At 42.3% G+C, this 23,309-nt stretch overlaps 1 protein-coding gene and 1 pseudogene across 1 annotated transcript in view; both read left to right on the top strand.

Annotated features, from left to right (window-relative positions):
• Window positions 1-23,309, top strand: part of FRMD4A (FERM domain containing 4A) — a 554,591-nt gene that overhangs the window by 14,416 nt on the left and 516,866 nt on the right. The gene's annotated exons all lie outside the window — the stretch shown is intronic.
• LOC127043183 (5'-deoxynucleotidase HDDC2-like) lies at window positions 5,205-5,806 on the top strand (annotated as a pseudogene).

Below are 23,309 nucleotides of genomic sequence, written 5' to 3'. Positions count from 1 at the left end.
AATAGATAAGAAGCTGCTTGACATTTTATCAATTTCAAAGAGCTGTTCACTCCTGTAAAATCACAATTTTAGCCAGAAATGCTCGTTAGAAAAGTTAAAATGTTACTCCCAGAAATAAACACATTTTCTGCACTAATTAGGATCCATGTCTTATAACTGGGATTATAAAGAGGGAGAGGTATTTGCTTTTATGTGGAAATATAGATCTCCCATTTGAAAATATGAACATTCCAACAGCAGAAATGTTTAGGTTTTGGGAAATCAGAAGACCAACTGAAAATGAAAGAAAAGCTTTCTTCACTGGAAGAACTGCACAGCTGATGATGATCAGATTGAAACCCATAGCAGGTCCCTAACAAACAGTGAGTTTACCCACAGAAAGTCCAAACACTGTAGAAGAACAGGGGTATGTGTCTTTCTTTTGTCACTGTTTAATCATCTTGTTTTCTACAAGGGAATCCTTCCAGGAAAAACAGTGGGCCTTAATTTTCTCCCATCAGAATTAAAGGAATTTTGTCATTGGTATCAACGGAAGCAGGTTTTAAATTTGTTGCCACCTCTTCTGATACCAGTGTCCTATTCTGGCATCCGGTTTGCACCTTGGCTGAGTGGTAGTGCATGTACAGGGCCTTGTACATTGGCTTGTCAGTGGACAAGAAATCAGTAATGGAGAATCTGGGTATATTCTAAGTGTAACTTGCCTTATTTATGCACATATCCCAGTCCTGGAAAAGAGGTGCTCAAAGAGCAAGCAGGCAACTCTTTTTTTCCAGGAATCTCAACCCAGTATCACTGCCCAGGTCCGAAAGCACAACTCTGCCTCAAGAATTGACTGTAATCAGAGACCAAGGCAGTAAGCAAACTCTCCTGCAGGTCACATGATTCCTGTTCCAAAGACGACTGCATCTACACAGAACCTCACATAACCCTAAACTAACAATACACGTCTTCCCAAGGCTGAACTTGAAAGACTATATGTAACAGCAACACTCATAGACTCTAGGACTGGAAGGGACCTCGAGAGGTCATCGAGTCCAGTCCCCTGCCCTCATGGCAGGACCAAATACTGTCTAGACCATCCCTAATAGACATTTATCTAACCTACTCTTAAATATCTCCAGAGATGGAGATTCCACAACTTCCCTAGGCAATCTATTCCAGTGTTTAACTACTCTGACAGTTAGGAACTTTTTCCTAATGTCCAACCTAAATCTCCCTTGCTGCAGTTTAAGCCCATTGCTTCTTGTTCTATCATTGGAGGCTAAGGTGAACAAGTTTTCTCCCTCCTCCTGATGACACCCTTTTAGATACCTGAAAACTGCTATCATATCCCCTCTCAGTCTTCTCTTTTCCAACTAAACAAACCCAATTCCTTCAGCCTTCCTTCATAGGTCATGTTCTCAAGACCTTTAGTCATTCTTGTTGCTCTTCTCTGGACCCTCTCCAATTTCTCCACATCTTTCTTGAAATGCGGTGCCCAGAACTGGACTCAATACTCCAGTTGAGGCCTAACCAGCGCAGAGTAAAGCAGAAGAATGACTTCTCGTGTCTTGTTTACAACACACCTGTTAATACATCCCAGAATCACGTTTGCTTTTTTTGCAACAGTATCACACTGTTGACTCATATTAAGCTTGTGGTCTACTATGACCCCTAGATCTCTTTCTGCCATACTCCTTCCTAGACAGTCTCTTCCCATTCTGTATGTGTGAAACTGATTGTTCCTTCCTAAGTGGAGCACTTTGCATTTATCTTTATTGAACTTCATCCTGTTTACCTCAGACCATTTCTCCAATTTGTCCAGATCATTTTGAATTTTGACCCTGTCCTCCAAAGCAGTTGCAATCCCTCCCAGTTTGGTATCGTCCGCAAACTTAATAAGCATACTTTCTATGCCAACATCTAAATCGTTGATGAAGATATTGAACAGAACCGGTCCCAAAACAGACCCCTGCGGAACCCCACTTGTTATACCTTTCCAGCAGGATTGGGAGCCATTAACAACTACTCTCTGAGTACGGTTATCCAGCCAGTTATGCACCCACCTTATAGTAGCCCCATCTAAATTGTACTTTCCTAGTTTATCTATAAGAATATCATGCGAGACTGTATCAAATGCCTTACTAAAGTCTAGGTATATCACATCCACCGCTTCTCCCTTATCCACAAGGCTCGTTATCCTATCAAAGAACGCTATCAGATTAGTTTGACACGATTTGTTCTTTACAAATCCATGCTGGCTATTCCCTATCACCTTACCACCTTCCAAGTGTTTGCAGATGATTTCTTTGATTACCTAGGCAAGTAGAGTAAAGATACGCCAGAACCTGCACAGTTCTCTACAAGCCCAAGTCATGTTTCCCATGTCCACCTTTCTATATTTAGCCCTGTAGTGTCCTGCTGCCTCCCCATTGCTGGAGCCTTTCCCCATCACAGCAAAAGACTGGCAGCGGGGACAGGTTCTGGCAGCTCTCCAGCCAAAAGCTGCCAGAGCCTTTCCTAATTGCCTCCCCAACTAAAGCCTTTCACTGCCACATGTAGCCACATGCCACTGAGCGGATGCAGCCTGCGGCATGTAGCTACATACGCCCTACACGCTCCCACCAGAATAGGTGAGGCCTCTCTCTCTCCTCATTATAGAGATTGGCCTGAACCAAAAATCCTTGATCTGAACAGTTCTGAATGTTGTGACCTGACCCTGAGTCACATTCTGGTTTGTCACCGTGAGGTAACTACAGTAACTTCACTGACTTCATTAGATTTACTGCAGAATTGCAGTATTGCAAATGAGTTCCCAATTTAATCCCTTATTAATAATGGGCTAAATCAAAAGCCCAGATCGATCTGAGCATCCTTGAATAGATCTAAGCATCCAGATTTGAACTTGCAGCTCTCAGTATTACCAGCTCCAAGTATTAAACAATCATGAGTGAAATGTCAAAAATAATGAGATTGGATTAGAAATCATGAGACTATTTTACAAAGTCTAAAATTTGAGTGCTTTTTCTTTTTTTTTCTTTGCCTTCTGGTTTTTCAGCCTTTACATTCCACTCATGTCACATTTTCACGCTTGTCTCCAGAGCTATAAAGAAGCATATATTTTTGATTTTGTGGTTTTAGTTTGTTTTATTTATGTATTTATTGCATTGAAAGTGGAGATTCTTTGGTAATTTCATAACTGGAACTTGGGCCTTAGTGAAAGCATCAAATATCATGAGCCTTCAGATAAAAGTGTGAGAGGTACCGGAAACATCTCTAATCTATTTTCATTCTTCCCGAAAATAAAACTCATCTATTGGTGGTTGTTTTTTTTAACCAAATTATTGACTGATCTGTTTTGCTTTAAAAAGACACCTCCCTTAGCTTGAAATGTTGTCAGTTTTAAAATAAAGAATTAAAAGTTTCAGGTATAGCCTGTACTCGAGTCCTCCTAATTTTTTAGTTTTAAAATCACATTTCCCTATGTTTCTTTTAGATGTTTTTTCTCTTCCCTGTTGCTGTATGAAAAGATCACCTCTATTTTTTGCAACATTTTTTGAGAGGTCTCAGTTTTGTCTTGCTAAGGAACAAAAACAAATTCCAAAACTTTGAAATTTTTCATGAAATGGAAATCTTGTTTTCTGGCCAGCCCTAGTGTCAATACATAGGAAACTGTGGCACTGACTAGCTACTAGTGCTGTCAAGTATTGAAAGTAAACAGAGAAAATTGTTTTTCTTTAATCTCTCTGTTACAGTCATGCTAGATGTTACATGTAACAACAGTAAGGGTATGTTTACACTGAATAGAGAGGCGTGGTTGCAGCAAGTATAGACATAGCTGAGCTAGTTTTGATCTATCTATCTAGATCAAAGCTAGCTTGAGTAACAATAGCAGTGAAGCCATGGCTGGATGGGCGGCAGCTGCTTAAGTATATAGCCAGGGTCTGGATGGGGCTAGTCAGTGAAGACACCCAAACTGCTGCAGTTGCTATTGTTACTCGAACTAGCTTGTGTATGTCTAAATATGCCTCAATCACACATCCTGTTTTCAGTGTAGACGCACCCTTTGTAATAAATATTTTTCAGACCAATGTGATTTTTTTTTAAGTTAACACTATCCATATAATTTCTCTTTGCAGGGTTCTACCTGGTTTTATAACATTTTTATAGTGCTTTGACATCTTTGGATGAAAGAGAACCTATACATGTACAATATTCTGTATTACTGGAGCCCTAGTCATGGACAAGGACTCCATTGTGCTAAGTGTTATACAAACAGAGAACAGCAAAAACAGCACCTTCACAAAAGAACATGCAATCAAAGACAAGAAAAGGGACAACTGATGGATACTGACAGATGGGGGAATACAAGGAAACAATGAGACAATATTGGTCATCAGAACAGGCTATGGTCTCAGCACACCAGCTGCCTAGCCTTTGTCAAGTGGTTTGTAGGCTTTGTGGCAAAGGAGAGCTCTAATCTTCTTGGGCCTGTAGCGAGCTTTTGCTTCTCTTTCTAGGATAAGGAATCATTTTGAAGTCAGTGTACACCAGCTCAGAATCTAGCCCATGAACTAACATGCTGCAGGCTCCAGGCTGTGGTGTTTTAGCAGCAGGGCTGAGCCAGAAGTGTGTTGGGAGTGGAAGGCAGGAGTAGATGAGGAGAGTGGGAGACTGTTGGGTAGGGAGAGAAATGCAGAGGGGATGGAGATTTGAAATGGGTATGGAAAGAGGATATGGGGAGGGAGTACACACCAGCACAGACACAGGGACAGCATGGAGCTGGGATCCCAAGTCTTGGAAGTGGAGTTGCTTTGGAAGAGGAAGGAGTAGACTGAGCAATACAGATGCTGTCTGCCTATAGGGAAAACCAGCTAGCTGAATACCACAGTTGTCTCTCTGACACTTTCCTTGCTCCTAAATTGGCTGTTAACATAACTTCACTGTGCTCAGCTTTTGAATGCTGCCCTGTGGATTGTGTGCTGCATTCGCTTTTTCCACTGGTGTCAATGGACGCATTAGAACATGTAGCTCTTCAATAATAAACACATCTCAGCCTTTGAAAATAGCAAGAGGTTTTAAAAAAATTAAATAAATAAACTGAATAAATAACGCAGCACTCAGGAAGCGAATGACAAACCAAACATAACACTGCTTTATTTCTTGGAATCCAGAAATCTAGCACACCCTGCTGCTTCTTTCTTGGCCCACTCTGCAGCAGCCCCATGGTCGTGGGCCCGCTGGGCGCCGCCACTGGGAGCCTGCTGCAGTTCCTGAGGCTGGTGAGGCAACTCAAGAGAGTACCACGAACAGGCTGGGTGTACAGGAATGTAGAGAAGCCAGAGAGTATATAGGATCACATGTACAAGATAGCAGTCGTTGCTTTGGTTACTGAAGATAAACAACTTAATAAAGACAGATGGGTACAACTAGCTCTGGTTCATGATACGGCTGAATGCACTGTTGGAGATATAGCACCTGCAGATAACATCTCCAAAGAGGAGAAACATCAGCGAGAGGAGGCAACTATGAAACATTTGACCTGGCTGCTATCAGAAGACCTGAGAAAAGAAACCTATGAACTCTGAGAAGACTATGAACATCAGTCTACAGCAGAAGCCAGATTTGTAGAAGAGCTGGATCAGCGTGAGATGATACTCCAAGCGTCTGCGTATGAAGAGTTGGAAAAAATGCCTGGAAGACAGCAGTACTTTTATGATTCAACTTCAGGAAAATTTAACTCTCAGAAGTAGTCCAACTTGTGTCTTCCATTAATATAGAAAGAAATACAAAAATAGCTGCTACAGCAAGCGAGCCACGCTCTTGAGGCATTTTAACACTTCCGTAGCTAAAATAAAATATTTATTTAAAAAAACAAAAACCAGCCAATTGCAGAGAAAGAGAGAGCAGACCGCCCCCTAAAGCAGAGAGGCACATCTCAACTCATCACACTCCAGAGTGATGCTCAAGACCTAAGGCTAGTCCACACTACAAAGTTAGGAGAGCTTAATTACATCGCTTAGGGCTGTGAAAAATGTCAAGCCCTGTGTGATTTAATTAAGCCAACTGAAGCTCCAGCATAGACACCACTAGGGTGACGGAAGAATTCTTCCGTGACCTAGGTACCACCTCCGAGAGATGCAGATTTCCTGCCGCGACAGAAAAACCTTTTCCATTGTTGTAGTGTTTACAATACAGCACTGCAGCAGCAGCTGCAGCTGTGTTGCTGTAGCAATTCTAGAGAAGCCCACGTCCAGACTAACCCGCTGTATCGGCGGGTTAAAATTGATTGCTCGGGGATCGATATATCACGTCTAGTCTGGACGCGATGTATCGATCCCTGAGCGCGCTTACATCGATTCCAGAACTCCATCAACCCGAACGGAGTTCCGGAATCGACACGGAGAGCTGCGGATATCCATCCCGCGCCGTCTGGACGGGTGAGTAACTCGATCTTAGAAATTCGACTTCAGCTACGTTATTCACGTAGCTGAAGTTGCGTATCTAAGATCGATTTTCCTCCCCTAGTCTGGACGTGGCCTTAAGATATGCCCTTAGATTGCACACTTCTCTGCTTCCCCCATTAGCATGCAAAAGGGACTAGGAATGCCCTTCTAATTTACAGTGATAGCTGGTAATTTTAACACAATTTCCAATTTACCCTATAGTTCTTAATCCAGGTTATTCTTATTTCAGTTTAAGGAAAACAACAAAGAAAGAACGAACGAATATAAAGTCTCACTGGAGAGAATGGTTTACTCTGCAGTGCTGTGCCTGTGAAATGAAAGTGGCATTAGAAAAGGTTCAGAGAAGGGCAACTAAAATGATTAGTGGTTTAGAACAGGTCCTATATGAGGAGAGATTAAAAAAGGTAGGACTTTTCAGCTAGATGGACCTTTGGTCTGACCCAGTATGGCCATTCTTATGTTAAACAGGAAATAGAAGCTTCCCTACAGCTGCACTTGCAGCAAGCAGGAAATGCCTCAATATTTTAAAGGTGCAGTACACAGGTGGTTATACATAGAGTTATGCAGATACCTAGTTTTTTGGTTCTTTGACTGTTTTGATAAGCAAAACATAAAAATTGTCTTGGGTAAGACCAAAAATGAAAGTTTTCACAAATGGCAGCCAAGTGAACTTAAAAAAAAATTCATTTCGGGCTGAATGACATATTCTGATTTCATCCATTTTTCATTGTTTTTTAATTTAAAAAAAATACAATTAAAGGAAAATTTGCAACCAGAAAGTTATTTCAAACCAAAAAAATTGAAACCTTTAGTTTCAAAAAATTCCAAATGAAATGTTGATTATTGAATTTCTATTGGTTTCAACTCTAATAATTCAGCCAAGTAGCATGAATCTGTGAAGCAGTTCAGTGTCGGTGAATCTACATTTTTCACCGAACAACATTTCACCCAGTTCTAGTTATACACTCATCACATTTAGGGAACGGCCATCAAATAGCTTCTTTTATCTATTTTCAGGCCATGTTAGTCCTCTTTTTTACTTCTCTGTTTGCAGTGCTGTTTGCTTTATTTTGTACATTAATGAATGACAACTTGTGATCCCCATTTGATCTCCAAGAAGATGTGGCTGGAAGAATCCTAATGGCCCAGAACCATTTTTCCCCTTTTTCTCTTGACAGCAGATCAGACAGGCCTCTCTGTTGTAAAATGTATTTTTTCCTTTCTTCACTTGCCTCCATCTTTCATTCTACTTGAGCTTTGCTAGTTTTAATTCTAGTTCTGCCAGTCTAAATAGGAATAAAATTCCCCGTAGGAAAAGCTTTCAAAGCTTCACATAAAGTGTCTTAATTTTTATTGTGTAGATCCATATGTGGCGGTTATGAGCTGAGGTATTTATGGAGGCACCAGAGTACAAGAAATCACAGAGTACACTCCAGAATGGAATACCTGGCATTCAAGGCAACCTTGATTAGAAAATGTGTTATGTTATTGCTATCATTAAAATATACAAAGGGGTCTTATTGGCATGCAAGCTTGATATGGGTGTGGACTTCAACGTTTCTGTATTCCATATCACTGTTCTGCAGAGTCTGTCATACAAGAGAAGTTAGCAAGATGAAAAAGACATGTTAGATTATGAAGTCCACACCCTTATCAAGGTGGGGTTTATTCTGTATGATAACTTTTATAGTCTAGTCTATCAACTAATACTAAATGAACTGAGAGTTGGGGCTCCCATTACTTTCTCTGGGAGATATTCCATTTCCACAACCTGATGTGGTGTTTCCCAGTGTGTGGGATGTGCCTCTCCCTGAAAAGGATGAAGGACTTACAGAGGGGTGGAAGATAGGGAACATGGATAGATCTCTTCATTGTGCTCCAGGGTCTCAGCTTTCTCTTGTTCTTTAAGTATGTCTCTAGCTGCAATAGTTATGGCAAAAACCTTCAAACTGTGACCAAAGTTTAGCCAAAACACTAATATCTGCCTGAATTTGCAGAGAGCCTGAGACAACAGATCTATGGTATGCACTGCCTCATTCATTTCAATGGATGCCAACTGAGATGCCAGTGATGATATTTTAAATGTCAACATTTTGTTAACTACGTCGCAGCTCATCCAAGCATGTAAGAAAGGAGAAGTATCACATGATGAAGTATCACAGGAGGTTGGACTGGATGACCTCCTGAGGTCCCTACCTACCCTGATATTCTATGATTCTGAGACTCCATATAGATTTGAGAGTGGTAGCTGTGTTAGGCTGAAGCAGCAAAAAGAATGAGAAGTACTTGTGCCACCTTTGTGTATATAGCTCTTCCAGGAAGGAGAGAAAGCTCAGTGTTTTGAGAATTGGCCTGGTAAACCCAGGGTTGTGAGCTCAATCCTTGAGGAGGCCATTTGGGGCAAAAATCTGCCTGGGGATTGCTCCTTCTTTGAGCAGAGGGTTGGACTGGATGATCTCCTGAGATCCCTTCTAACCCTGATATTCTATGATTCCATAAAACTGTATAATCTGAGTAGGCTTTTAACAATACATGATGAGGCTGCAGTGGTGGAGGACTGGATTGATATCATTTTCTTAAGTAGAAGCTCAACTTTCAAACATTTGGGTAACTCTAGCCTAATAATGCTCATGGGCAGAAAGCTTTCCTTAACATTCAGCCTATATCTTCTCAATTTTATCCTATTACTCCTAGTTTAATCCTTTATTTGTATTACTATAGTGCCTAAGAGCCTTACTCATGGATTAGGCATGGTACAAACACAGAACAAAAAACTTAAATGCCTCTCTATCCTTGAGTGCAAATCTTGTCCATCATCAACACCTGAATTTGGAGGTACTTAGTTCACTCTTCTTTCCCTGGTTTGTGAAGCATTCCTGATTCCTTTCGTCAAAGATTTTCCTCTAGAGAAATTTTTACTAACAGTTTAGCTGCAATGTGAATGCACCTCTTTTAAAGCTACAGACACGAAGAGAATGTGACTTATGAATCCAGTTAGCTGTAATGGCTACATGAAAATATCAAACAGTTAGTCAAATCAAGGGTTTGCTGCGATGCATCCTGCATTAAAAGGGTTCCTATATGTTTCATACTGTGTCAGAGGTTTTTATGTCTCTCTGGTATGTGGCTGTATTGGGGATTCATAAAAGTTGAGTTAGCTTCTCTTTTGTCACGGGCAGTTGGAGGAATATGTGTGTGGCTGAATTCAGTTAAAATTCATCTGGCTTACGGTAGAAACAATGGGGAAACTTTAGTGACTGTTGGGAAAATAGTAAAACCAATTAATAAACTGTCTCTGAATCATACGCCCTATGTGATGAAGGCACATGTAATTTTTAGCAGATGGTGCAGGGTTATAGCACATCTTTGGGGTAAAATGGACTCAGAGGATGTTGGCGGATCTGTAGCTTGTCCTTGGTGTGGATGTGGGAAGATTTGATTTGTGGGACTGATGTGGACAGGACCTGACCAGTTGATGGATTGCTGCTTTGCTGCCTGTAGAAATTTCTTACATGGCAACATGATGTTGGGCATTGTGTGTGTGTCTATTTCTAGCACAGCGTGATCAAGGAGTTAGGCCAGGTCTACACTGTAGAAACTTTTGCCGGTCTAGTAATGTCGGTTAGGGGCGTGGTTTTTGTTTTACACCATTTCTCTACTGGCAAAAGCCCTAGTGTAACTGCAGTCATACTGGCATAAAAGTGCTTTTGCTGATATAGTTTATTTTGCTCAGGTAATCGGTATAAGCTTTACCAGAAAAAACATTTTTCTGCTGGCATAAGCCCAGGGCAGGCTCCAGGTGTTTTGCCACAGAAGCAAATAAATAAAGCCGGCGTGCCGCCCCTTGAAAAGAGCTGCCCCAAGCACATGCTTGGAATGCTGCTGCCTAGAGCCGGCCCTGCATAAGCCATGTCTCCATTAGGAGGGTTTTCCGGTATAGCTATACTGGCAAACCCTTTTTAGTGTAGACTAGGCCTTAGGGTCTAGAAAAACCAGCAAGCAGTCAGCTTTACTTCACATTCTCATTTAGGCCCCAATTCAGCAAGGTACTTAGGCACATGTCTAATAAGTTTGAAGAACTATTCATGTGCTTAAAGTTAGGCATGTGGTTGTTACCTTGCTGAATTCCTTAAACCCCTCAGTCAAATGGTTAAGGCAGAACTAAGCCAATGTCTTAAAGCAGCCTTCCAATAGATCAAGGGTCGGCAACCTTTCAGAAGTGGTGCACTGAGTCTTCATTTATTCACTCTAATTTAAGGTTTCACATTCCAGTCATACATTTTAACATTTTTAGAAGGTCTCTTTCTGTAAGACTATAATATATAACTAAAGTATTGTTGTATATAAAGTAAATAAGGTTTTTAAAATGTTTACAAAGCTTCATTTAAAATTAAATTAAAATGCAGAGCCCCCCAGACCGATGGCCAGGACCCGGGCAGCATGAGTGACACTGAAAATCAGCTCGCGTGCTGTCTTCGGCACGCGTGCCATAGGTTGCCTACCCTTGCAATAGATAAAGCCCACGCCACTTGAAAGTAGTACCAGTATAACTATGTCACTTAAGGGTGTGATTTTTTTTGCCAGTATAGGTATCAGTACAAACCCCAGTGCAGACATGGTTATACCAGTATAAATGTGCCATGTACCTTTGTAGATTTTTCTCCTTATACTGGGAATAGCTATTCCAGTATAAAGCATCTTTTAACTGATATAACTGCATCTGCACCTGGGGAGCTGTGTCACTTAACTATACTGGTATAGTTAAGGAGACAAGGAGGGGGAGGTAATATCTTTCTTTGGACAAACTTCTCTTGGTGAGAGACACAAGCTTTTGAGGTCCACAGAGCTCTTCCTCAGGTCAGTATAGTTAAAAGCTACTTTTTAGTGTTGACAAGGCCTAAGATATTAACGACATGTTCCTGTATAGACATTTCAGAGCCAGTGAATTAGGGAGGTGGCTACTATGATAGCTAGATACGAACTTGGATTTAAGAATCAGCCTCATGTGTATTAAATAACGGATGTGATTGCTCAATATCCTTGGCACATGCATTTTTGCACCTAACCAGTAAGGGATCTGTGACCCAGTAATGCAATGTCGCCCCAGTATTTTCAAGATGACTTGCAGAAACAAATCATGTGAAAGGATTTAGGATACCCTGACCTTCCTATCCCTTAACAAAAGGTGTCAGCAAGTTAACGTGAGGCAGAATGCATTTACTCCTGTAAATAAATAAATAAATAAATAAAATTACCTCTTTATTAGTTTTTCTGAGCTGGGCTAAAGGGTTCAGTTTCACTGTATTGCCTCTTTGAATCCCACTGAATCAGGGGCAGAAGATTACTATACACAGGAGAGGAGCATGGTTATCAGTACAGAGTCAGGGGTCAGCGAGCTATGGATTGCAATATTCGGCAGAGTTATTGCATTTACTTTGAAACCACAGTCATGTCCTGATTATTCTCTCTGCCTCCAGCCATGTGAGAGGGGAAGGATGACTATTCTGCTTTTGTTTATCTGGTCTTTTTCATTATTCCACCCTAAGCCATCTATGCTTCCCACCTACTAGGTTCTGTCTGACTGTGTTATTGATTGTTTTTAATCAAATGGTTCCAGATTTCTTCCTCACTTGTCAGTTTCCTGCATGTCACTCTCTTGATTATTGCACTACATTGACATGAAGGGAATAATCATGTGTCTCATGAAATTCAGAGCTAAAGAGAAGAGGGGAAACCCACCTAGGTGAATAAGCTGGTTTTGTTTGATTTAGCGCCTGAAGTTCTCAAAGATTGTGTTTACACAGCATTATTTTTCTTAACATTTTCCACTGTTGCTAGCATCACCGTAGTCTGCCTGTAGTAGCAACAACGACTCTGCTAATAGAGAAGAGGGGTTTTCTTGTGGTTAAGGTGCTAACCTTAGATTTCGGACACCTGACTTTAAGTCCTTGCTCTGCCACAGACTTTCTGTGTAATTTGGGGCAAGTCACTTAGCCTTACTTTGCCAGATTTCCCTCTCTGTAAAATGGAGATCATAGCACTGCCCTATCTCACAGGGTTTTTTGGGGGATAAGTACATTAAAGATAGTGAGGCACTCAGGACTACAATAATGGGGGCCTTACAGGTATCATAGGTAGCTACACAGATAGTACAAACCAGTTGCTTGGCTTTTTAACCATGTCATCTAACCCTTGCTCAGAGCAGGCATTAGGCAACACAGTGGCTAAAATCCCAGTGGCTGCTTAGTGTACACTGAAATTCCCACCATTGCTACAACCAATGGAGTTACAACCTGGTAGCGATGGTGCCGAAGTCTAAAAATCAAGGTCTCGCGTAGACAAGACCAAAATCTGCCAGGCTTCTTCTTGATGATGTGCAGATCTTCAAAGTTCAGAGCTTTGGGTCAGATGTGTAAAGCTGTTACTTACTGGAACCTTTTTGTTTGCTTATCAGGCTGGAAACTGAACGGAAGCTTTTCTAGGGCAAAGAAAATATTTCATGTATCATATTAAATACCATTGTGATGATAAAGGCCTGTGTTTCTGGATGGTGCCCCCTATCTAAATATGTTAGGGCTCAACGACTGGGATAGGTTAGAGTATGACTTTTTTCCTAGCTATTTAAGGCTGTTTTGATTTTGAAATGAGTTAAAAGTCTATGTAAACTCTCTTTTCTCCCTCTATCACACAGGCCTGTAGGCCTGGACTTCTGCCCCAGGCTCCTCTTAAAGATTGCTCCAGACTCCCATTGCAATCAGATTTGGGTTTTTAAGATTATTCATTGCACCTCTAATGGGTCTATTCATGTTCGTAGCAAAAGAGTTCTCTGCAAAGGATTTGCCTATGGACTCTTTTAGTGTGAAGTACATCATAAGATGTATCAAGTCTGCTGTGACTCATCCTTGTAACATATTTGGTTACCTTGCCATTGATGGCCAGATTTTTAAAAGAGCTCAGTTTTCGGCTGCTCCTGTTCTTCTCTGTGGGAGTTTTTGGGTGCTCTCAACTTTTGAAAATCATCCCATTTTACTGAGGTGCCTAACTAGGAGCGCAGGTCTTTTGAAAATCTCGCCATTGGTGCCAAGGTTCACAGGGAAACAGAGAACAAAACTAACTTGCTGACCAAAAATTTGTTGTAAGTATCACCTTGGTTCCTTTTTGGTAGAGCATGTGTCCTAGACGCACCAGGGTACTTCTGGGTATGCTGCCTGGCCTTTAATGGACAGAAGCAATGGAGAGTAATAATCTTGTATTGGCAGAGGGAATAATCTTATGTTAGTAACAAGATTACGTGACTATAAAACCCACCTCCAATATCTATTCCTAGAGTTTAAGACCAGAAGACACCATTATGATCATCTGACCTCCTGCATAAACCCATGTGTGACAGACCCAGGGCAGTGGGGTACAGGAGTCTGGTAGAGGGCAAATATACTGGTCAGTGGATGACTAGTCTTCTGTTCCCTGAGTGACCAGAGCAGGGGCCGCACTACAGTAATCAGGAACTGCTAGAACCAGTTAAGACAGACAGGCTGATTAGAACACCTGCAGCCAATCAAGGCAGGCTAATCAGGGCACCTGGGTTTAAAAAGGAGCTCACTCCAGTCAGGGAGGGAGGACCAGAGGAAAGGAAGTGTGTGAGAGGAGCTGGGAGCAAAAGGTGCAAGGAGCTGAGAGTGAGAAGGTGTGCTGCTGGAGGACTAAGGAGTACAAGCATTATCAGACACCAGGAGGAAGGTCCAGTGGTGAGGATAAAGAAGGCGTTTAGAGGAGGCCATGGGGAAGTAGCCCAGGGAGTTGTAGCTGTCATGCAGCTATTACAGGAGGCACTATAGACAGCTGCAATCCACAGGGCCCTGGGCTGGAACCCAGAGTAGAGGGTGGGCCCGGGTTCCCCCCAAACCTCCCCATTCCTGATCAGACACAGGAGAAGTTGATCGAGACTGTGGAGAAGATCACTGAGGTGAGCAAATCTGCCAATAAGCACAGGACCCACCAAGGTAGAGGAGGAACTTTGTCACACCATGCTACAGAACTTTACCAGTAATTCCTGCTTCATGCCTATTAACTTCTTCTTGAGCAACAGATATCTTCTAGAAATATATCAATCTTGATTTGATCTACGGTCTTCTGGAAACCATGCCCCTGGATCCAAAGATGATGGTGACAGTGAGTTGAGGGAAAGGAAAGACATATGAGTAAGATCAATCATGTGAATGATAGAACATGGAAGAATAAAATACCTTCCGTACATGTAACACTGAAGTCTTCTCTGAGGGTACGTCTTCACTACCGGCCGTATTGGTGGGTAGCAATCGATTTCTCAGGGATTGATATATCGCGTCTCTAGACGCGATGTATCGATCCCCGAACGCGCTCCTGTCGACTCCGGAACTCCATCAACGCGAATTGCGGTAGCAGAATCGACAAGGGGAGCCGCGGACGTCGATCCCGCGCCGTGAGGACAGTAGGTAACTCGATCTAAGATACGCAACTTCAGCTACGTGATCTTAGATCGACCCCCTACCCTAGTGTAGACCAGCCCTGTATGTGCTTGGCAGTGGAAATTCTGATAAGAAGGCAGACTTAAGTGGTCCATCTCGGAGCCTCTTCCCCTATTTGTCAAAATTTACACTACCAGCCAAAGCAAAAGCTTTGTCCTGTTCAGAGTTTCTACTAACCACTTGCTGCAACTGAAATGAAATGATAGTACTTGAGTCTGTGAAGGTTTTACATGGAAAATACAACTGTGTCAGTCCTTTGCTGTTACAGAGAACATTTGGCTGGTAGTTTAGAGCAGTTTTGGCCAGCATTATGTAGCTTTTGTCTCTCATAACACTTTCAACCTCTCTCTAACACTTTTTTTTCCAAGCAGAGGCTTGAGAACCACAGCAGTGAATATTAATAAATGCAATCTGGATCCGAGAAGTTGCCACAGCAAACAGCCAACTAATGGAGGATTGCTTGCTTTGAATCTTAGACAATGCCACTGAGAAATGTGCCTCTTAAAATTTCTTCTGACCAAAATTAAACAGCAATGTAGGTGACTGTTGAAAGAGAATACCAGAAGGAGAGATTTGATTTGATTTTTTTAAACCTATTCTGCCAAATATAGAGAGAACAAATAAATAATACAAAAAATGTAAACAAGGCATTCATAATTGCATTTCTCAGTTGCCTGAAGCAGAATCCCTATTTTAAAAATGCTAAAAGTCTTGCTTCAAAGGCAGCTGTGTTAAGCTTCCAGATTAGTCTATGAGTCACCAAGTTATCTGTTCAGGCCACATGAAAGTTATTGTTGTTGTCATGGCAATAGCAAATTTCCTATAGCTGGAGAAACCATCGGTTTAGCACAATATCCAAACACCTGTTCCAAAATACTGCAGTATGCTGCCATTCCCCTACACTGTGCATCTTAATCTTTATTCCATCTGGCTGACTTGTTCAGAGGACCTGCACTGGTTCAGAAGTATCAAAGGGACCTCTGAGCCAGTGGAGCTCAGGATGGTGGCTGCACTTTAGGACTATGTTGTGGGATTAGATAAGGGCCAACAGGAACTGCAAGTGAGAATCTGAAGTGACAGCATGGCCCCTGATTTGCACTCTTGAACCCTGGAGCACAAAAAGTTCACAGTTCCGTTGAAAGGCCTTTCAACAAGCATGATTCTCCATGTTTCATGTTTCAGAGTAGCAGCCATGTTAGTCTGCATCCACACAAAAAAACAGGAGTACTTGTGGCACCTTAGAGACTAACAAATTCATTTGAGCATAAGCTTTTGTGGGCTACAGCCCACTTCATCAGGTGCATAGAATGGAACATATAGTAAGAAGATATATATACATACAGAGAATATGAAAAGGTGTAAGTTGCCATACGATCTCTAAGAGGCTAATTAATTAAAATGAGCTATTATCAGCAGGAGGGAAAAAAACTTGTGTAGTGATAATCAAGATGGCCCATTTTAGACAGTTGACAAAAAGATGTGAGGATACTTAACGTGGGGAAATAGATTCAATTTGTGTAATAACCCAGCCACTCCCAGTCTCTATTCAAGCCAAAGTTATTGGTATCTAGTTTGCATATTAATTCAAGTTCAGCAGTTTCTCATTAGAGCTTTTCTGTTGCAAAACTGTCACCTTTAAGTCTGTCACTAAGTGACCAGAGAGATTGAAGTGATCTCCTACTGGTTTTTGAATGTTATGATTCCTGATGTCAGATTTGTGTCCATTTATTCTTTTGCATAGAGACTGTCCGGTTTGGCCAATGTACATGGCAGGGGGGCATTGCTGGCACATGATGGCATATATCACATTGGTAGATGTGCAGGTGAATGAGCCCCTGATGGTGTGGCTGATGTGATTAGGTCCAATGATGATGTCACTTGAATAGATATGTGGATAGAGTTGACACTGGGCTTTGTTGCAAGGATAGGTTCCTGGGTTAGTATTTTGTTGTGTGGTATGTGTAGCTATTATACTAATAGATGCCTTAGAAGGAAATTATGTTAGATTTAGTGGTGTTTGGGGAAGCTGTAAGTAACGATTGGAAATACCATTAGAAAAGTTATTCTCATTGTATCACCCTCAGGGCCTAAAAACAAAGGAAGTCTTTTAAAAAAAAAAATCTCACAGAAGCCTTTTTTATGGAGATATCCAAATGGATTTCTAGATTCCAAAGACATTTAGGTAAATTAAGATAAACCTTGAATAAGACTAAAGTATCCAACTTTGGGATGAATAATGAAAATTTTAACCTATGAATCTGCAGAACAATCAAAAGGTCTTTTCTAATCTTTCATATCAGGCCATCTTGTCTTCACATTATCAGTAATTGTGTTCAGTGTCACTCAGCATGCAGAGAGTCTGTCAATTACAGTGGAAAATAACCTAAGAGACATATTATCAAAAGTGGTTGACCAATAAGAATGCTCTATGCAATAGGGGCCTGATCCATAGCCTACTGAGGCCAATAGGAACCTTTCAATTGGCTTCAATGGGCTTTGGACCAGGCCTTTACTGAACTGCAGGTGAATTTTTGTTTGTTTATAAACACCATTTTCATATATATGGTTAAAAAGTGGAAATCATGGCCACTTCCGGAACGAGTTGAAACCTTATTTGTATTTTACAACTGCTGACATACTTAGTAGGAAAAGTTTAGTTTTGCCACTGGAAAATCTCTGAAATTAACAAGCATTGTCGTGTTGAATGTTTGTTTGCAAAGCGAGGTTAGCAGTGGTCACAGTAGATAAGATCTCAACCTCCAGGAGCACAGGGCAGAGAGAGAGACTGCATACAATGTGAGAAATATTTAATCAATAAGGCATAGAATTTGTCTAAAAATAAACTCCCCAAATCAAAATTAACACAAACACTGAAAAAAACAGAAACGGTGTGTACTTTATCACTTCTAAATAGCTGTATCACTGATCAGATAAGCATCATGCACATCTGTGTAGAGCTTTACCAATAACAGATTTTTTTTTTGGTTGGCTGGAAATTCTGGAAAAAAAAAAGCGATTTCTTTCATGTCAAATTAAAAACAAAACTTTTAGAATTTTTTGTTGTATTAAAAAGTAAAAAAAAAAATCTTTTGGGTTAAACAAACATTTTGTTTGACCTGAAGGGAAATGTTTCATTTTGGACATTTTTAAAATTAAAAGAAATTTTGAAAACAATAAGTTTCGAATAGAAATATTTTGTTTCAAGAATGTTGAAACAAAATGTTATGGGGGGGGTTAATTTGCCTAAACAATTCAGTGAAACTGGCACAAATTTATTAAATGTTTCAGTGTCGCCAACTCTGCATTTTTCACTAAAAATGAGCTTTGGTTGAAAAACGTTGTCTAGCTCTACGTCTATGGCTTTGTGTTAATCATAATAGAGGGCAAAATTATGTCCTGATCCTATGCAGTCACACTGGATCTATCTGCATCCCAGCTCAAGTGTGGAGGGAGGCAGGAGCTGTATGGATGCCTGATCTACCCTCCTGCCCCTGGGTGGGCAGAACTGCCCAGAACTGGGGAAGTCAAGTGTTGCAACTTATATCCAAGAGGGGGAAGCAATGTAGGTGTGGTGACTCTGAGGTATGTTTATACCAGGGATCGGCAACCTTTGGCATGCGGCCCGTCAGGGAAATCCACTGGTGGGCTGAGACGGTTTGTTTACCTGCAGCATCCACAGGTTCGGCCGATCGTGGCTCCCACTGGCCACGGTTCACCGTTCCAGGCCAATCGGGGCTGAAGGAAGTGATGTGGGCCGAGGGATGTGCTGGCTGCCGCTTCCCACAGCCCCCATTGGTCTGGAATTGTGAACCCCGGCCAATGGGAGCTGCAATTGGCCAATCCTGCAGACACTGCAGGTAAACAAACAGTCCCAGCCCGCCAGCGGATTTCCCTGATGGGCCACATGCCAAAGATTGCCGATCCCTGGTCTATACTGAAATTAGGCAACCATGGCTGGCCCATGCCAGCTGACAAGGCTTGGGCTAAGGAGCTGGTAAATTGTAGCATAGATGGTGGGTATGGGCTGGAGCCGAGGTTTTAGGACCCTGTGTAGCAGGAAGTTCCCAGGGCTCAGGCTGCAGCCCAAGCCTGAACGTCTACACTGCAGTTAAACAGCTCCTTAGCCTGAGCTGCACAAGCCCGAGTCAGCCTGCACAGGCCAGCTGCGGGTTTTTACTTGCAGTGTAGACATACCCTGAGCCACAATTCCCTCTAGGGCTCCTCCTAGAATGATGCAGCTGCATGTCAGTCCCTATGCAGAACTGGTCCTAATAGCTCATTCTGTCCCCTGCTAATGAATGCAAGTGATCTCCACTGTCATCTCCTTTGCCTTAATTAACATGATTATTTTTGCCTTATATTAACTTTGTAAACAAAAATGATTCGTTATAGGAAAAGTCATCAACATAGTCTGTAACAGAATTTTATACCCTTAAAAGAAACTCTGTGCTTGGAGTGGGGAAACAGTCATTTTATAGATATTATAACTCTCTCCAGTATGTATCTCTATAGCTATAGAGAGATCAAATGGCACTAACTGAAAACAGCCCACCACAACAGCAGTTCTAGCAGGGCACCACTTCACTATAGCTGCTCCAAGACCCAGAATTTATCTTATGTTGGGCGTTAGCGATGGATTAAAGTGCTTTGTATCTGGAATCCTATTAGCAGCTAAGAGTGACAGTGTAATCATGTCACTGGAGGAAAGGACATGGCTAACATGTTACTTCTTCTCTTCAAAGATTTACCAATTTTATAATCAGCAAATGTCTGTGTTTAGATTTCTGGAAGTAGTTTGTAACTGCCCACACATGCCGTTAAATATTGTCTGCAGTCCTAACAACACATCTCCTGCAAAATTCAGTCTAAAATTAGTTATGCTTTCATCCTCTGAATCATCTTGTAATGGTATCTTGTGTTAGAATGGTAACTGTTTTCTTCAATATTTCAGTAGGGTAATGCTAATGCAGTTTTAAGGCAGCAGAGCTGGCACCAACAGGTCACTAATTTTATGATCGCCGCTTACTCAGCCAGGCTACTTCTCGCTCGCCTAGATATGGCTGCTAAGCTAATCAACTTGAATTCGACATCTGATCAAGTACTGAGTATCAACCAGATAGTGTGCCTGATTTAGAGAAAATAGATACCTCCAGCAAATGGGACTCAATTTTAACCTCACAAATCCCAGTCTGTGTGCACGGAGGGTGAAGTAATATGTTTTATTGGATCAACTTCTGTTGGTGAAAGAGACAAACTTCCGAGCCCCACGGAGCTTTTCTTCAGGCCAGCACGCGTTTACCAGCAAACTCTCTGCTAGGCATGTGAGTGCAAGAGAAATGATGGATTTGCCAAGATCCAAGGTAATGTGTTTCTGCATATTAGGCCTAGAGGCCTAATTTTCCCCTCTCACTGATTTTACACCAACTTCCATTGACTTTGTAACAGGGCTGCTGCTTCCTGAGCAGTCCTTTGTGGCCAGATTTCCCTTTGAGTGGCCTCCCTCTGTTCTCCCTTTTCAGGCCCCTTATGGTCTCACCACAGACCTATCATCCCTCTGTTACCATTCCAAACAGTCCCACCAATGAAGTCCAACACTGCAATCTAAAGGTTCACACTTACCTTGGTCTCATCTGTCAGCTCCACAGAGATCTTCTCCTGCCAGAGCCTGCTTTTCCCAGTGTCACGTCTCATAGCTGTCTCTCCGTGGAGTTTAGCCTTTTGGCTCTGGCTTCTTTCTCTGGCCAGTGTCTCCCCTGTTCTGAGGGTGAGGACAGTCTATATACTGCCTCTTCCAGAGAGCACCTCACAACTGGCTAAAAGAGAAGGGAACTCTGCCCCACCTTAATCTAGGGCAGTGGTCACCAACCTTTTCGTCTGGCAGGCGCCAGACGAAGGACCGTGGCGGCGGTCGAGCATCCACCGAAATGCTGCCGAAATTCGGTGGCATTTAGACGGCGATGCCTCTGGATGATGTCGCTTATCAGTGGCAAGCAGCGTCATCCAGAGGCATCGCCACCAAAATGCTGCTGAATTTCGGCAGCATTTCGGCGGATGCTCGACCACCGGTCAGGAGGCAGGTGCATTTAGATGCCCCTGTGGGCACCATGGCGCCTGCGGGCACCGCGTTGGGGACCCCTGCTCTAGGAGCTCTGATCCCTGTCCCTTAAAGGAATGATGCCCTTCAGTTTTCCCCTATCCAACTCCTAATTTCCCAGGACCACTTCCTCTCTTCCACTACCAAGCCATTTCCTGCCCCTTTGTTCATTCCAACTCCCTGGGAGTCGGTCTTCTGCCCCCCTCTACTCTCAAAGGGCCAGTATAACCCCTTACAGACTTAGACTTATTTCTGATTTACACCAATACATCAGGCCCTAGGTCTTTGAGATCCTTGGGAAGACTGTAAACCTTAATCCCTTGCCCACCCCATTTAAACATCTTCCATTTATGAAATGTTGTGACGAGGTGTAGGGGTCTTTTCAATTGCCCTCCAGCCTTCCTGACAACAGCTAGAACTGTTTCTTTGGGTGGCTGAACTCCCAGCAAGGCTTTGGAGTCACCTCAGGGAGGCATTCCCAGCTTGGAACTAATTAGGTGCAGCTGAATCTAATTAAACTCAGCACCTTAAAGATAACTCAGGTGACTCCAATTAGGAAGAGTAAGGGGCTTGCTAAATAGAGACCACGATAGGGAAGTATGGGGAAACTGGAAGGCTGCTCTGTTTTTGTTGTGTTGTTGCTTTGATTCTTTATTGCTTTTGGCATTTACAGAGTATTGTATTGCTGCATGGAAGGCACGTGATCAGGGACCTACCCATTTGTATAGTTTTGTTTTGGCCAGAATGGAAAACTCAAGGAAGGATTGGGGTGGGGTGTTTAAAACCGAGCCACTTCTGAACTGTCTCTTCAGCTACTTAGACCATGGCCCTACCACAAGCAGAATTGCTCATTGGCATCTTTTCTTCCGTATATGGGATGAAGCATGGCAACTGTTTAGCTGCAGAGCAGAGGTATCAAGCAGGTCAGGATAGGAAGTGAGCAGTAACCTAGCCCACTGAAACTACCAGGGAAACATAGTGACCGTAGGTAGAATGAACCTGGGATCTTGCAAAGGCACTGAGTTTAGCACCCTTATAATGTGTGTGAGAGAGAACAGGATCATGGTCAGGGCCATGAGTTAATGCTTGCTCTGGAAGGTGACACCTCCAGCAGCACTGGTCTGTATAACATTAAGGGGCTGAGTCACCAGAGGGAACCTACTAAATTGCTAACACCATGTTCAGCGAGCTTTACATTCTCAATGGAATCCTCCCACTCAACTACTGAGCCCATTTATCATGAGTATGTGTCTGCATTCTTGTAGAGACCAGCCCCTTACCCATTCTGTACCTGCTGGAATTAGGAGTAATCAGTTGGTGGTTGGGGCTGGATCTACTGTGAAAGACAGCCAGTTTCCTAATCCTTATCCTGTTTGCAAAGGCCACTGCTAAGTCACAGAATAACTCAGGTGACTCCAATTAGGGAGAGTAAGGGGCTTGCTAAATAGAGACCATGATAGGGCAATTGAGCAATGGGCTCACCCTGCAGCAAGGGAGATTTAGGCTGGACATTAGGAAAAAGTTCCTAACTGTCAGGGTAGTTAAACACTGGAATAGATTGCCTAGGGAAGTTGTGGAATCTCCATCTCTGGAGATATTTAAGAGTAGGTTAGATAAATGTCTATTAGGGATGGTCTAGACAGTATTTGGTCCTGCCATGAGGGCAGGGGACTGGACTCGATGACCTCTTGAGGTCCCTTCCAGTCCTAGAGTCTAAGAGTCTATGAGAATGCACAGGCACAGGCATACAGACCATGCCCACTGACTGCTCACTCGTGCCCTGTTATACTCCCTGTCAGATCTTGGAGTAGCCAGAACATGAGCCCCCAGCCTTTTTCCTCATTCTCCCAATCAAAAGAATAACAAAAAAAAAAGGAAAAAAATTTCAGAAGCGCCTAAGTCCCATTTTCAAAAGTGCTTTAGGCACTTAGGAACCTAAATTCCATTGACTTCAATGAGACTTAAGTTTTTAAGGACCTATGTCACTTTTGACAATGAGACTCAAGTGCCTAAGCAACTTTGAAAGGAACCTTTGAAAATTTTACACCATGGAAAGACTTGATTCTCCTTTTACTTACCCTGGAATAGCTCCACTGGAATAGCTCCACTGAAGTCAGTAGAGTCACACTGATGTATAATTGATGTCAGAGGATAGGGTCTATACCATACATTACTTTTCATAGACTCATAGATTCCAAAGCCAGAAGGGACCATTGTGATCGTCTAGTCTGATCTCCTGTTTAGCGTGGGCCACAGAACTTTCCT

The sequence above is a fragment of the Gopherus flavomarginatus genome, chromosome 1 (assembly GCF_025201925.1).
Source record: "Gopherus flavomarginatus isolate rGopFla2 chromosome 1, rGopFla2.mat.asm, whole genome shotgun sequence".
NCBI classification, from domain to species: Eukaryota; Metazoa; Chordata; order Testudines; family Testudinidae; genus Gopherus; species Gopherus flavomarginatus.
The sequence above is the reverse complement of the archived record's forward strand: the minus strand, read 5'-3'. Positions and strand labels throughout refer to the sequence as shown.